This window comes from Anastrepha obliqua, chromosome 4 (assembly GCF_027943255.1).
Source record: "Anastrepha obliqua isolate idAnaObli1 chromosome 4, idAnaObli1_1.0, whole genome shotgun sequence".
In the NCBI taxonomy this organism is placed as follows: Eukaryota; Metazoa; Arthropoda; class Insecta; order Diptera; family Tephritidae; genus Anastrepha; species Anastrepha obliqua.
The window spans coordinates 107,088,721-107,104,497 of NC_072895.1; positions in this window are offsets into that span (position 1 = coordinate 107,088,721).

Consider the following 15,777-nt stretch of genomic DNA (forward strand, 5'->3'; position numbering starts at 1 on the left):
CGTCTAACCGTTAGACTGGCATTTTTTCCCCTAGTACATATATTTTGTTCCCCTTCCTTCCACTCAAGTTTCTCCGGCAGGCTAAACTTTGTTAATCATATTAAGAGTGATAGGTGAGAGACTTTATTTCATTAGATCTGTGATCTAGTTACACATCGCTCCAATTTGTGATGCCAAAAAGTACAAATAACAGATGGATATAACAGGTTAAAATGTAAGTACCACAAAAATATTTGTCATAAATTTCGCCTTGAAGTATCATAATACACCAAAGCCGAAAATTCAATTTATTTAAATGCCACAAATAAGTCGAAACGAAATAGATATTATGGCTGAAGAACAGTATAGCCAAAACTACGGATGTTTTTCTTTCAAAACTCAGATGTGCCATACTATTAACACTCATTCAACAGCATCCTTGGAGAATAAGATTTACTTCGTAATACTGAAAGTATATCCCTTTTACAGTGTCTAGAACGTCTCAATTCTTTCGTCCAGTTTCCACATTTTGATAAAAATAATTAATAAATAGTTGGCGCTTACACCCTTTTTGGGTGTTTGGCCGAGCTCTTCCTCCTATTTGTGGTGTGCGTCTTGATGTTGTTCCAATGGAAGGTCTTTCTGTCTTAATCCGACTACGAACGGCAAATGTTTTTTATGAAAAAACTTTTTCTATCATTTTGGTGTTTCATGCACGGAGATTCGAATTTACGTACTTCCAAATGATATTTTTATGTATTGCGCTAAAAGTATTATAAGTCGATTATTGATAGAAAAGAGTTTGTCTATAAAGTCGGTTTACTGACGATAGTTTAACGTGACAACGTCATCAGAAAATATTGATGGAATGGTTGCAATTTTCAAAACAAAGTTTTAATTTTATTTGTTTGATAGATATTTTGTATGGATATAGAGGAGGAGGTAAATGGAATTGCAATGGAATAGGTCAAGTTACATTTACACAAACGTGAAAAATGACGAAGCATTTATCAAATTCATGAAAGATATGTTAAATTTCGATTGTGCGTCAGACGTTAATAAGTCAACAACACTAAGAGGCACCATCATCGATTTGCCTTTTTCAAGACACTTTACACTCGAAACACTCCCTTTCATTTCCTACTTTTCCTGTCATCGTCCTATTCTCAACAGAAATGGTTCATTACCATGCGCACAGGAAGAAGGCATAAATAATAGGAAATACAAATATGAGAATTTTTATAATATACATATGTGCATATACATACATACATACATGGGGGCATAATGCCCCCAGATATAATGGCTCTGGAAATTAAGAAAATATATGACAAGAGCCGAAGCCTTGGCAGGCCGTTAATAGCTGAGGAGCGCAAAGAAATCAGGCACGAGAGTCTATCTAAATGGCAAAGACGCTGGGATATAACAACCAAAGGGAGATGGACACACCGACTCATTAATGATGTGCAGGCATGGGTTGATAGAAAGCACGGTAGTGTCGACTTTTATATGACGCAATTCCTGACAGGACATGGTTGTTTTAGAGAATACCTCCATAAATATGGCCATGATAATGGAGTTATATGCTCATTTTGTGCCGAGGCTAATGAAAATGCGGAGCATATCTTCTTTCACTGCCAAAGATATAATAAAGAAAGAGAGTTGTTGGAGAACCAAGTAGCAGAAAGAATAACACCGGACAATGTTGTCCCACATATGCTACAATCAAAAGAAGTTTGGGATGGTATCAAAAATTTGTCAGCGTTCGTACTCAATGATCTGAGACAAATGGAGAGAAGGCGAAAAAGCGAAAGCATAGCAATAGCTGAAATACCATAGTAGTAGATGTAGTACCTTTTCCTGTAGTAGTAGATGTAGTAACTTATCCTGTAGTAGTAGATTTAGTAACGTATGGTGGTGCTGTAGGCCCACTTGCTAGATAAATTTATTTGGATGCAGGTAAACTGACGATACCAGACATAGAAACTTACGTTTCTGTGGGATGGACAGAGACATGGTGGGTGGGGGAGTACTGTTATGGTAGGGGTGGCTCTCTCATCAGATGACCTCAACAGTGGGTTGGTAACAAGCAGATGCTACTTTCGACGTATTGCATCAGGACATTAACGGACATTGAGCTTAGTGCTCAAACCGCCTCCCGACGAATACTTAACGGTTGTACCGGGGGGATCGGTACTTTGACGGTAGGAGGTTTAGTTCGGATTAAAGTCCCACACTGACGGGGTTAGGCTTTCGATGCTTCCTCCTCGTAAAAAAAAAAAAAAAAAAAAAAAACATACATATTTACGCTCACTCAAGGAGGAGAGAGCCAGATGTCGAACGTTGCCGAACGCGGGGGCCGATTGTGTCTCTTTGTCGTTCGTTCCGCGCTCTCGCTTATAGTTCAAGCAAGGTAACGCCGCATAAGCAAGATAACGACGCATTTTTTGGTGGGTGCAGCCGGCTGCATCGAATTATAAGACGTTATCACGTCAATATACTGGTATCAATGGATTTCAAATAGGATAGTAGCTTCCCATTAGAATTAATTTCGTGGAACATTTTGACTCTCTATCTTACAGCTTTCGGGGCCAATTTGGCCTCTTTTTTAAGAAAAGTCTACAAAGTCATTTTATGTGGAACATTTGAAATATACGAAAAGTGATTTTCAACTCGAGAGATTCTGTCTCTTTGTCTGTCATTCTAAGTTAACTTCAGCCTGATATGAGATACTATCCAATTTCTTTTTCACTTTGGGAGCTATCCAATTCCCTTACAAAAGGTTCTGAAAATTAGAAGCCAGAACGGAGCTATATTTCTCTATGTATTACTCTTTTAGCAGAAGTACTTTTATTCTATTCGGGGTCAATAGTAATTGATATTGCTCTAAAAGTCCGATCGTCAAATCATTGTTCTTGGTTATGCAGCCGACCCATCGTCTTTTGAATCTTTAATTGATGGTTCGTTAGCAAGTGAAATATCAATCAAGTAGGATGCTCAATGTTCCAGATAAAAGTTGAAGAAACCTATATATATTTTGAATCTTTAAATCCAGAAGAACAAAGTTCAACAAAACATTAAGCGCAGCTCCGGAGGTTATGGTCGAAGAAAATCTAAAATCTGTAATGGAAAAGCATACAGCTTTCTCAGCCGCGATCACTAGTCTTCTAGATATTATGAAATACATCCACCGTAGGTAGTTTTATCAACCTCATGTCGTCTGGCAGCCAAACACACTGAGTCAAAGTTAGCAATGACAAGACCCTTTTCAGTAATCCTCTGTACGTAGGTATCTGCTTACAGCCTCACTTTGCTCATGTGGATTCAGAAGCTTTTTCATTATGGTAGGGATATTCAGCAATATCGAGTAGATTTGTGGGGAACGAGCTTGATCTAAAGTGCTTTTCTGCCATACATTTCTGGTCTTTCAGCTTGAAAGATGTTAGACTAATAGGCCTAAAACTCTTGCCAGAAGGTGTGTAGAAGGTGAACAGATTTTTCTTCGCTCCAACAAAAAAGACCAAGAACTTTTTACTTCACCAAATATTTCGTGAATCAGAGTTGAATTTTTCATTTAATTAAAAAATAATCTTTTAAATTTTCCAAGCTGTATTCAAATATTAACGAGCATTAGCTTGAACGGCTCTAATTTAACTTTAACTTTGAAGTTAGTTTCATACAAATCTTTCAACTCTTTGTAAATAATCTGCTGTGGCCATCACAAATATGAAAATTGGAGGAGCATAGCAACAAAAATTAAAAAAAAATATAAATTAATATACCTCTTACACACAGATCGAAGATTAAAAGTCATAGCAAAGCCGGAAGCGAAAAACAATAAAATAAAAGTCAAACAAGATCTTCACTTGGATTAATGTGAGACCAATTTGGGCAAGAGGCACAAAAAAACTAAAACTAAAAGCAAAAAACCAACTACCAACAACGTATGCAGTCAATTGTTGTTAGTGTGTTATTCACCTAAGGCCATCAACGCGCTTTGCTGCTCATACCTCGACAGCAACGCAAATTGGTAACTCTGGCAACACCTACCTACGTAGCATGAAAATACTCCATCACGTCAAAGTGGCTGTAGGAGTGGGAATTTTCGCTCAAAAACAAAGTAGATTAAGAAAATAGTGAGGGAAGAAAAGCCCTTTGGCGTAAAGTTTGTACAAAGCAAGGCGGGGCAAGGTGTGTGGGGCGAGCGCTGATTGAGCCAAAGCACGTTGCCGCTTTTTGGCAGCCAACGAGGAGCTGCGCTAGTTCGGGCTTAAACTACTCGCTGGCTGTCGTAAGAATAAAGAACGCGCTGGATATTTAGGCGACGGGTTTTTTGCGCTACAACGAACTACTAAATCAAAAAATTCAATAGCTGCGTGTTGCAGGTAGCTTACTGTTCCGTGTGGCATGTGCAGATGTAGCTGCTATTCAGCGCGCACTTTTTTGTAATTTTTAGTTTTTGTTTTGCGTTACTCTACCTTCTTTCCTGCGCTTCAGTGCTGCTTTCCGCTGCTGATGAAGAACTAAATAATAGAAATAATGGAATAAGTGATAAACTTTTGGTGAAGGCGCTGTGCACCGGCAATGTGGTTGCTGCCACATAGCCGCTAACGGCGCAAACAACAACTATGCGCTGCAAATTGTGGTACTTGTTTTTTGCTGTCCGCAAATGATTTTTTGGCTTCGAAACGCTAGTTTTCTTTGGAAATTTCTTAGATTTCTGTGTCTTTTTGTTCGTTTTGAGTTTGTCTTAACCGGCGTTGATTTTTTTGTTTTTGTGTTTTTTTTTGGTGTGATAGCGAGCAATTGAAATATTGCCACAGGTTGTAAAATTTATTAGGACGCACAGTTTGGTAATTGAAAGCTGCAACGTCTACGAAGATTTTCACCTCACAAAATGAGTAGTGAAATAATGGAAAATAATTGTGAAGAAAAAAGCAGATGGAAAGGGGAAATGAAAATGTTGACCTGATAAAAACGATAAAAAAGGAATTTAAATAAAAAAGCGGTCTAATGAATTAAAAATATTCTAGCTTTATAGGAAACAGCATTTATGCCGCTATAACACGCATAACACGTCCTTCAGATAGGCGTCCCGGCTTGGCTGTCAGTACCTCAAGCGGTGGTTCGAATTTTGAAGAATCGGTCCAATATTTGAAGTAATATAAAGCGTGATCAGATTGTTGATAGGGGTTTTTCGACAGATCACGCCTGACTACTGTCAAACTAAACACATAATTTTTTTGAGTATTCATTAACTTTTCATCATGCAAAAACTTACGCGTCAACAAAGTTTACAAATCGCACAATTATATTACGAAAACGAAGCTCTGCGAAAAGTGTTCACGCTCGGTCCAACAATTTCCTTCAGCGCTGGGACCCATTTTTGGCTTAATGACTATTTCAAGAAGCAAAATTTCCGTATTTAGGCTGAAGAGCAACCCGAAGCCATTCAAGAACAGCCATTAAATCCACTGATAACAGCCGTTTGGTTCGGTCTATAGGCTGGAGGTGTCCTCGGCCCATATTTCTTCAAAGACGAGGCTGGCGTCAGTGTAACAGTGAATGGGCAAACACTTTAACGCCATGATTAACAACTTTTTGATGCCGCGAATTGAAGCCCGTGATGTCCACCACATTTGGGTTCAACAATACGGCGCTAATTACCATACAGCCCGTGAAACAATGGGCTGGGAAGCTGCGTCGTCGTTTCGGTGAGCTATTTATTTCTCGTCGCGGACGAGTGGATTGGCGACTAAGGTCGATTCTACATAAAAATCATAAAGATTCACTAGTCAATTTGAATTTTCGTTGTTTTATTTCAATTTAAATTTCGATACCTCTAAATTGATCACCCTTTATAATGTAATAAACTTTGCTAATATTTTTGCTCGAATGTTGGTTTCGCTCTCTTCCAGAGTAATCATCTTATCGTGTATTAAGGACTTGACGTAGCCTCAGCCAGACGTAGCCTGAACATTCGCCGTGAGATTCGCTTGTAGTCAAACTTCTACTTCACAGCTTCCAACGCTGCACCACTTAAATGCCATGTAGAGTTGTCCGGATGAAACCACAGCTCCAGTACATCGATTTTGTCGAGCTTTGGCCACAGTAAGTCGCACCATTTTCTGTAACTGTGCCTGCTTCCTCATTTCACCAGAAAAACAACTGTGCTGTCGCCATGCATTTCATAAATCAATCTTTGTGGCTTTATTGAAGCTTAGTCGAGCGCTTGTGGATTGTGTTCGCTCCAATAGTGACAAATAGACTTGCTGATATATGCAGTAGCTGGACCAATAATCAGCTTCATCCTAATCGAAGATTTGTTGACCAAGAGCCGGATCTGCGGTCAAGAATTTCAGCACAGAATTAGCGAACTCCCGGCGTTCTTTAAGTTCTTGCATGAGTAAAAGCTAATACTGTAGCAGGTTCAAATACGGACGCGAAGTGAGCCGAACTGGCGCAGAAATTATCTGACGATATAGCTGATAAACGCCGATTTGGTTTCTTGCTGGATCTTGTTCGATAATGGCTACTTCGGAGGCTATATTTTCCTCACTTCGCACTAACCTCTGCCTGGTTGCTGGTTTAAAGTTCAAAAGAGTGTTCTCACGCCCAAACTTTTTCTAGATGTCACGGATTGTCTACGCAAATGAGTCCAAAGACGACCGATCCCATGATTAAATTAGCGTTACCTTTTTAGAGCTGAACCGAAATTTCGATAATATTTTATACAATATAAATTTCTTATAATAATACGTCTGATTTCCACACATTCGGTCAGCGTGAAGCGTGGATTGATGAAGTAGTAAACCTTAGTGAATATTTTGGCAGCTGAATGTCATTAGGAACTTTTCTGTCATTCAAAACGATATTGAGGATTTTTTTGATGCTTTCTGGTATTAACGCCTCATTTGGATGTCCACTGCGTTGTGCATCATCAGCAGGTCATCGTTTTATTGTTGTTTCTGTTGGTGCAGAGTCCCTATAACAATTTTCAAGCCAATGCTTTGCTTGAATGGTATTTTTTTCCAACAAGAAGCAGTGTGAAATTAAAACACGAAATTCTTTTCGATCCATTGTTTTGAATAGAACAAAAGTCAGAGTCACTTTCAGCACAATAACTCACGAACTAATGAATAGGATTTCATGAAATTTTAACAGCTGTCTTTTTAAGGTTGGCACTAACTGGAAATGAGGTGAATGCAATAAAACTAGTGCCATCTTTGTGTTAGGCCTGGGACTTTTTAGCCTAGCTTTTATGTTCTCGATCATTTACGTGCATACTGGGATTTTGCACATCAAAAAGGACATTGATTTAATTTGGATGTTTTGTGTCCGTTTTTTTGTTCCGTTTTTGTTCGTTTTTTTTTTTTTTGTTTTTTGCTAGGGTTTCATTTTAAACCTTTTCCACGCTTTTAATGGAATAAAACTGAAGAATTGACATCAACCAATCCCGTATTTGTAGGGACTTAAATTGTTTCTTAGGTTTCGGGATTATGGGATTTTCGGTGCTTAAATAAGAGTATATTTCGGGATTACGGGATTGATGTTACTAGAAATTAGATTTGTGCCTACATCTACTTCCCGGGATCCCGCGATTTGTTTTCCTAGGTACCCGGGTTCATACTTAAGGGGGGGGTAACGTTTATTCATGGAAAAAAGGCACATTTTTATGATTTTTTTTGATGACACAGTTAAAATTCATTCGTCAAATCTTTTACTACATAAAACTATAGCATTTGAAGTATATTTTGTGAAATTTTCATCCAAAAATATTTAAAAATACGGCAATGGCAGAAATTATTCGGACGCATCTAAAAAAAAAGTAGTTTTGCGGTGCCCCTCATAACTCGGTGTTAAATCATCTGAAATCAAAAAACCAAAGTTATTTCGTTAGATAATCGTTTTCTCCGGGTAACGCCGAGGGTTTTTTGAAATTAAAAATTTTTCGATTTTTGGGAACACGTTAAAGTCAAAAACACGATTTTCGCGTAAAAAATCGGTGAATTAGTTACCGTAAAAACAAAAGTATCAACAAATTCGAAAAAAAACTCTTCGGCGTTACCTTGTAAAATATCTACAGAAAAAGTGTTCAAAATTTCAAAAGGATCGGTGCAGTAGTTTCAAAGTTATGAGGGGCACCGACTTTGAAAACGTAAGTTGTGGGAAAAACGCTTTAAAGTTTTAAATACAAAAAAAATCAGAGTAGGTAGCAACACTTACATGGCTGTATTTTTGTAAGTTTTGCTCCGATTCATCTAAAATTTTCACAGAATATTCTTGAAAGGTTCTTCATTTAAAAAATCAAAAAAAAAAAAAATGCTAAAAATTTAAAAATGTTACCCCCCCTTAATACCATATATGTGTATATGTGCCCATAATTGTTTGAGTGCTTCCTTTGCGATTTTAATTCTACTGAAAGACAGACTTAAATTGTGTCGTGCTTTATTTCTCGATTAGGTTCTTCGTAGATTTTTTCTTGACCATGGCCGGTGTCACTCGTAAATATTTTAACACCAAAATCATCACTGCCAACAGGGCAGAACAACCTATCTCGACAGCTGCCAACCCTTAAGCTAAATACACACCAGACAACCGTTGCAGCAACACGGCCATGTTGAAGCAACCGTTGCCTCGTGTGTAGCTGTGTTGCCAAATGATTTTCGTGTTGCTGCAACCGTTGCCTGAAATATCAAATAAATTTGATTTTTAGGATAGGTTGCTGCAACCGTTGCTTCGTGTGTATCATTGTTTACTGCTTTTACTCGTTCAGTTCGTTGAACACAAGCGAAGAAGAAGGTTCGTGCGGAGTAAAATAAAGTGAAAAAGGAAAAAATGGCAATTGAAAATAATGAAAATTATGTTAATTTTATTAACGAATATAAAAATTTGAGAGAGCTGTGGGATATAAGTAGTGAAAAATATAAAAATAAAAATTTTACAAAAAAAGCATACGAACAATTAAAAAATCAATACAATAAAATTCATAAAAATTTCAAGTCCGCAAAAGAGTTTCCTGTTGCAAGATGCCGCAAAGTTATTGCCAGTCTAATTTCTGCTGATATTGCCTCTCTCATTATGGTATCTTGTTTCTTTATTTTGGCCTTTACGAAGTCCAACAATTTTCTAAACAGGGCTTCGTCCATCCTCATGTAGTTTTTATAGTCCGCTGGCTCATTTTCCTTCAGTTCTTTCAACAGCCTCTCGTTCGAAAATTCGATTTTTTTTAAAAGCCAATTTTTCGACAGATTTTTTTTCTCTTCTTTTGTTGCATCTCTTCTTCCTCATTTTCGTACAAAAGTTCGTCAATTATAATAAGAGAAGTAATTTTACGTATTTCGTCGATCATTTAAAAAATTTAATTTTACGTATCTTCCGCTCGTATCTTTCCTGCACCACAGTTATACACAATACTGAGATTGAAGCAACGGTCGCAACGTGTTTCTTAAACAAAGGCAACACGTTGCTGCAACCGTTGCTTCAACGGTTGCCTGGTGTGTATTTAGCTTTAACTAGTGCGCAATATGCGCTGCTGTGCTACCCAGAACACTTCGAGCTATCGATTTCTTTCTCATCTTTTACATATTTTCGTCACTTTCGACCATAAACCAAATAAAATTAAATCACTACTACAGCAACGAAATTGACAACTCACATCAACCAGAAACTGACCCAAATAAATGTGCATATGTGTGAATGTGTGTGTCCATATATATTTATTTACCAACCGGATTAGGATGCTTAGACCAGCAACGCGAACAACATCACTTTCTTCATAATCATCTGCGGCTGGCGCTGCCTGTGTGGCTACCACAAAAACACATGATGTTGCAAATAAATCAGCTATGTTGTGGCTTAGATACACAAATTGTGGCAACACAATTCCATGCATTATACCAAATACAAATAAAGGGCTATACACATATAAACAAATGTTTATCTATGCATTTAGGCATGTCTAAATAGATACATAAATATGTGTGTAAGTATGTAAGAATATACGCGTGTGTAATTCGCATGTAGATCAGCGTTTCCCAGGCGGTTAATCAGTTTGTGTGCGCCGACATATGTATGTACACATGTGGTCCTGCAGTAGGGTTGCCATACATCAATTCATCCTTGCTGATAGGCAGTAAATCTACAATAAATACTTGGAAAGTAGGTTAAAGTGGTTAGCCACTACACACTCATGCAATAGGCAAGTCATTCACACACACACGCAACGCCAAACCGACACTGGCTTTCCCGTCCTCATTATAGTAGTTCACTCTCTCTTCTTCTCTCTCTCGCCAACTGTGCAGAAATATTTCATTAAATAACTCGAAAATGTTGATAAGGCATTATAGGTTTTATTATTGTTATTTTTATTTTGAAGTAGTCCTCGCGCTAGCTTTCGCTCGGTGGCTGGAGTGTCTTGTTGTTATTGTGCTGCTATTTAATGGTGCTTAAGTGATTACCAACACACGCGCTGGACCGCAAAAGAGCACCCACTTGGCAAAGGTTAAAGAAAACTTGGGAAAAAGACTTACATAAAAATGTTAACAGATTTTTCTGCTTAAGTAGAATTCAGGCTTTGCAAGGCAGCTGTTTCGAAGAATTGATCAAGGACCAGAAAAGCATCAGATTCGATTTAATAAAGAGATTATATGAGTTTTAGGGCGACTTGTGGAACTCGCTTTTATAGAGAATGGAATCTGCTATGAAAGTGAGATTAGAGATTCATTTGGGTAGAGATTTCCTTTTTTTTCAAAGTGTGTGCTACGTATAGGCACCCAGTGCGGACTGCCATACAAAGTTTCTCATCACCTAAGATTGCGTGCACACTTAGAAACAAACCTGGAAAAAGTGAAGAAATCTGAAACATGGTGTCCTTAGGGGTTACGCCGCAATGATTGGACTATTGTACGAGTATGAATTGAGGCCTGTGATGACGATGTTGAATTTTTAGCAATTTTTGATATTTTACGATAGTAGGAGGCGGCCGCCGTAGCCGAATGCATTGGAGCGTGACTACCATTCGGTAGCGCGTAGATTCGAATCTCCGTGCATGAAGAATAAATAATAGAAACAGTTTTTTCCAGTAGCTGTGTTATGTGACCAAAGATGAGTTCTGGCAGACTTGCTTGTGATGATGCACTGCCCCTGCGCGTGTGCACTCGCTTGTGTCCCGGAGCTACAGTACGTGGGTTCGAAAACGCAGCAGCAGAACCAAGCCACCATCACAACTACCGCCTCACAAGATAAACTAAATAACTTGCACACGCAGAAAATTAAAAACTGCCGACATACATAACTTCCACCTACACTTCTAAAAGGCCCAGGAATTCCTAAGCCTGCAGCGCATGTGTATGTCTGGCTGCTCTATACCCACTCACCTTGGCTTTGTAGATGTAAATAAAGCCCCATTAGATCATCTACACTTCCTCCGAAATCAGACCAAAATTATGCCAAATCTAATGAATAATTTTCATTACAATATTTATTAACACTATCAGAGCATAACAATTCCTGTATTCAAAACTAATTTATAAGTATATTTAAAACAATGGTGTACTAACATTATTTTGTGGGTGTACATTAACTTACTAAAACTGCCCTTCCCCAACGTTTTCTATAATATACATATGTATGTGGTCATTAACCCGAAGGAAAAATATTAAATAACACAGGCCGACAGCATCTCAGACCCAGAAACCGGACTATATATTTTCGCAGGATTTCTAAATTTTCCTACACCTGAAAATTTCAAAATGAGATATCTCAGCGAAAAAAATGATATTTGAGCAAACTTAACGCCATTTGAAAAAAAGGCTTGTATTTAAAGATGCCATCCTTTAATTTTGGTGAAATAAAACATCTGCAAGGCTACATAACCTCAAATATGGGCAAAAATGGTGTTTTTTGCACTTTTAGGTTAGGATATCTCGAAAACCAGAGCTGATAGAGCAATTCTGAGACCAGATTTGGATTCAGCGCATCATAAACCTTCGGAACCGAATATATAGTCTGGTTTCTGGGTCTGAATGTTGGTTAAATTTTGTCGGTCTGTGTAATATTCAATGTATGTAAATAAGGAAGCAAAAGGAATGAAATGGAATAACCGAAAAGATCAAAGTATATTTACGTACATATGGAAGTACATTTTTCTGCATAAATAGGTTCTCTCAAAAAAAAAAAAACTGTCATTGCAAATGGCACATACTATACTTCCATACATACGTCTACATGTCATACATACGTGAAAGTTTAAATGAGAGGGAGAGTGAATATTAACATAAAATAAAGAATTTGCAATTGCACTTACATATTGGTGTCGATATAGCAGTCCAACGACGCGTAGAAGGCCTCCTCGCTATGTGGTTGTTGCTAGATTTTTGTGCTTTAAATTACATAAGGTTATTCCTTTATTATGATAAATTCACTTTAGCTTTCGTATTATTATCAAAAAAATCTTTTTTTTTTCTTTTAACTCGAACTTAACTTAAGAAAAAAAATTTAATTTAATTAAAAGAAAAAAAATTATAATTATAACATATTTATAAAGATGTGAAGAAACTAAAAAAACAAAGAACTATGTTGAGAGAGGTTAATGTTAGCATACTATATATTATATATGCACAAAAAAAAATTAAGAAAACAAATTATTTAACTATTTGATAATTTTTTTCACACAATCCATAAAAATTCACTAACTATTCACTAACTTCAATATTAATTTAATTCAAATGTATTTTTTTTTTTACTGTTGCTGCTAACAGTTAACAACTGCTAATTATTATATACACATACATATATAGCAATTGTTGTACGCTCGAGGAACCGCTCGAAGAACAGAAAGAACCGGCGTTAACTTAAACCCGTAATGGTCATATATTTTCACAAAAACTGATTTTCGAAAAAAAAAAACTTTTTTTAAAGGTGGAAACTTTTATAACAGCATAATAGTTTGTGAACGCATGATGGAGTGGATGAATCAGGTGTGGCAGGGTATAGTGGCGGCCGACAGCCTTGAATAAATTCTGTAAGGTGAACGGATATACTTGTATTAAAATTTTCTTAAAATTTGCCGATTTTGCCTAGAGTTATAAATGAAAAATTTTGATGAAAAAGAATCTTACCCAAAATTACGATCCCTTAATTAAATATAATCCCTTATATACTGTATGATAAACTCCAATCTGATGTCTATTGTTTTGGCGTATGCTAATTTCTTAGACTTGTGCACGCCTCGATGGTTTTGTACTTATTGTAATCATGATCGGGTGGGACATTTTCTCGCTGTGTTTAATTTGTATATAAAAGACATTTCAGTGTTTCGTTTGTGTGTATGAAAATAAGGAGGATGGAAAATAGAAGAGACTAAAAATGTGCGCATGTACCACGGTACAGCTGTTGACACTTGGCAGCTAATGGCAAACCTCTGTGTGTATTTCTGAAAGACAGACGGCTCATGCCATTGTCGTTAAATTATTGGAAATATTTCTTGTTTTCTTAATATTAAAATAAGTAAATTTCAAATTTTATACATTTTACTTTTATTTGCAATAAACGCAACTACCATTACTACTATTTCTGCCTGCCATGACAAAGCTCCTCTGTTCATCCAGGATTTCAGACCTGTTCACTTTTAAATGGTAGTTACGCACCAACCTATTCTGCTATGGGGACCAAATTGTCTTCTAGAAATACTTTGTCTCAGGGGTGCACTCCGACTTTTGCTTTTTTGTTAGTTGGTTCGATCCATTGTCCACCGTGGAAAAAGAATAGAAAAAAGCTGTTAAATCTAAAAGATGCTTTTTATTTAATTAAAAGAATTTTTTTGAGTGATGGAAATCCCTATTTGACCTTTACAGGTTCTACTGCTTGTCTGTTTGTATACTACAGCTGTCTAGTTCACAAGTGTCAAATATGATTGACGGACGAAATTAGAAATCTTCCGATAGAGTGACAAGTTTTGCGCCACCTTGTCTAATGGAGCCGTGAACCAAGTTTGAAGCGCTGCATAGCACCGAAGGGCTCTTAAACCGAGTATACCTTAAATATTTTGTGCACACCCTTATTTCTCTCACACATATGCACGCCTTTCGTACGTTCCAATTTGGAATATACTACGTTCGTTTTGAGACCATCTCACCGTAATTCATGTAAAATTTGCTTTTTGAATCGGCTATAAAAAAAAAACTAATCAATATTTTTTCAAACTTTTTTTTGTTATTTTGAAAATTGAACATTGTCGTTTATGAATGAAGAATAATATCGTTCAAATGACTGCCACGACTGGCTTTACAGTAGGCCATTTTGAAGCACATTTTCGATTGTTTGGTCTCCAATTTCATGAATGGCAACATCGATTGAAACCACGTCCTGTTGCAACCAAATGTCAACCTCTTCAATTTTTGGAAACAAAAACTCGTTGAGCATGTCACGGTAACGCTCGCCATTTACTGTAACCGCGGCTCCTCGCTCATTTTTGAAAAAAATGGCCCGATGATGCCGCCAGACCAAAAACCGTACCAAACAGTGACTCGTTGTGGATGCATTTGCTTCTCTACAGTAACGTGTGGATTTTCTGAGCCCCAAATCTGACAATTTTGCTTATTGACGTAGCCACCGATGTGAAAATGAGCTTCATCAGAAAAGAAGAAGAAGACTCACCACATTGGAAATAGGTTTTCAATATTTTCCAATTTTGTTCAAGCATATAGAGTCCCATTTCGTAAATGTCAAACCTTTAAGTAAATTATGAACACATTTGACATGTCATGTTTTATTTACCATTCTTAAAAAAATAAGTGGTTCAAAAAGCAAACACTATATGGCCCACCATTATTAATCGCTTTGAGTGTCTTCAGAAAGCCTTTCTTAAATTTCCTTTGTAATTTTTGAATTTTTCAGAATCTATGCCTCCTTAAGTCGCGCTCGCTTCTAATCTAGCCTTAAAATCTTAGAAGCTAGGAGAACTGCACTCTCACTGTCCTTTATATTTAATGCTGTTGATGGCTCCTTACTTGCACTTTTTTATAATACCGCATCAATTTTAATATTCCGCAAAAAAAGCTTACATATACTACCTTTTTCATGCTGCGAATTGGAAATCTGAAAATTCACTTAAAATCCCAATGGCGCGTGCAATTAAATAAATTCTCGAGTTCTTTTGATTGTTCTTTAGTGAAATATGAATCAGTAAATACTTTGAACTCTTATTTATAATTTTTCTTACTTTCCTAAGTTTTTGTTATTAATTTTTAGTGCTTTTGGTAACACTTTTTTATTCCCCTACAGTCTGTAAGAAACTTGACTAAATTTATTTGAATAAACAAAGATTGCATGAACTCGCTTGCCTTAGCAACCCGAAAATTTTCACGGTGGTTTTCACTAAACCTGAAAAAAATGTGAAATCGGCAGATTTTGCAGAGTAGAGAACAAAACTGCAGGGTTATCTGGGAAACCCTAAGAAAAATTGGGCACCCATTTAATAATGGGCAGCACGACAAATTCCAAGTACTTCGAGTTTTTATTGAAGTTCCTCCCGGAGCTAGAATTAAAAGATATTTTTCTCCTAGTAGGAGATATAATAGATGTTAAGGTCGCCATGCCATATCATCTACATAATAAAATTAATAAGCCAAAATAATGAATAAAATAAAATAAAACAGGTACACCAAGGTGTTGCCAGGTATAGCCAAAAATAAGAGAGACCAAAATTGTACCATCAAAAGCCGGATACAGAAATCGCGTCGACTGTTGTTATTCAGCCGAAAAGGGTTCAAAATTAAAACAAAAAAATATTTTGAT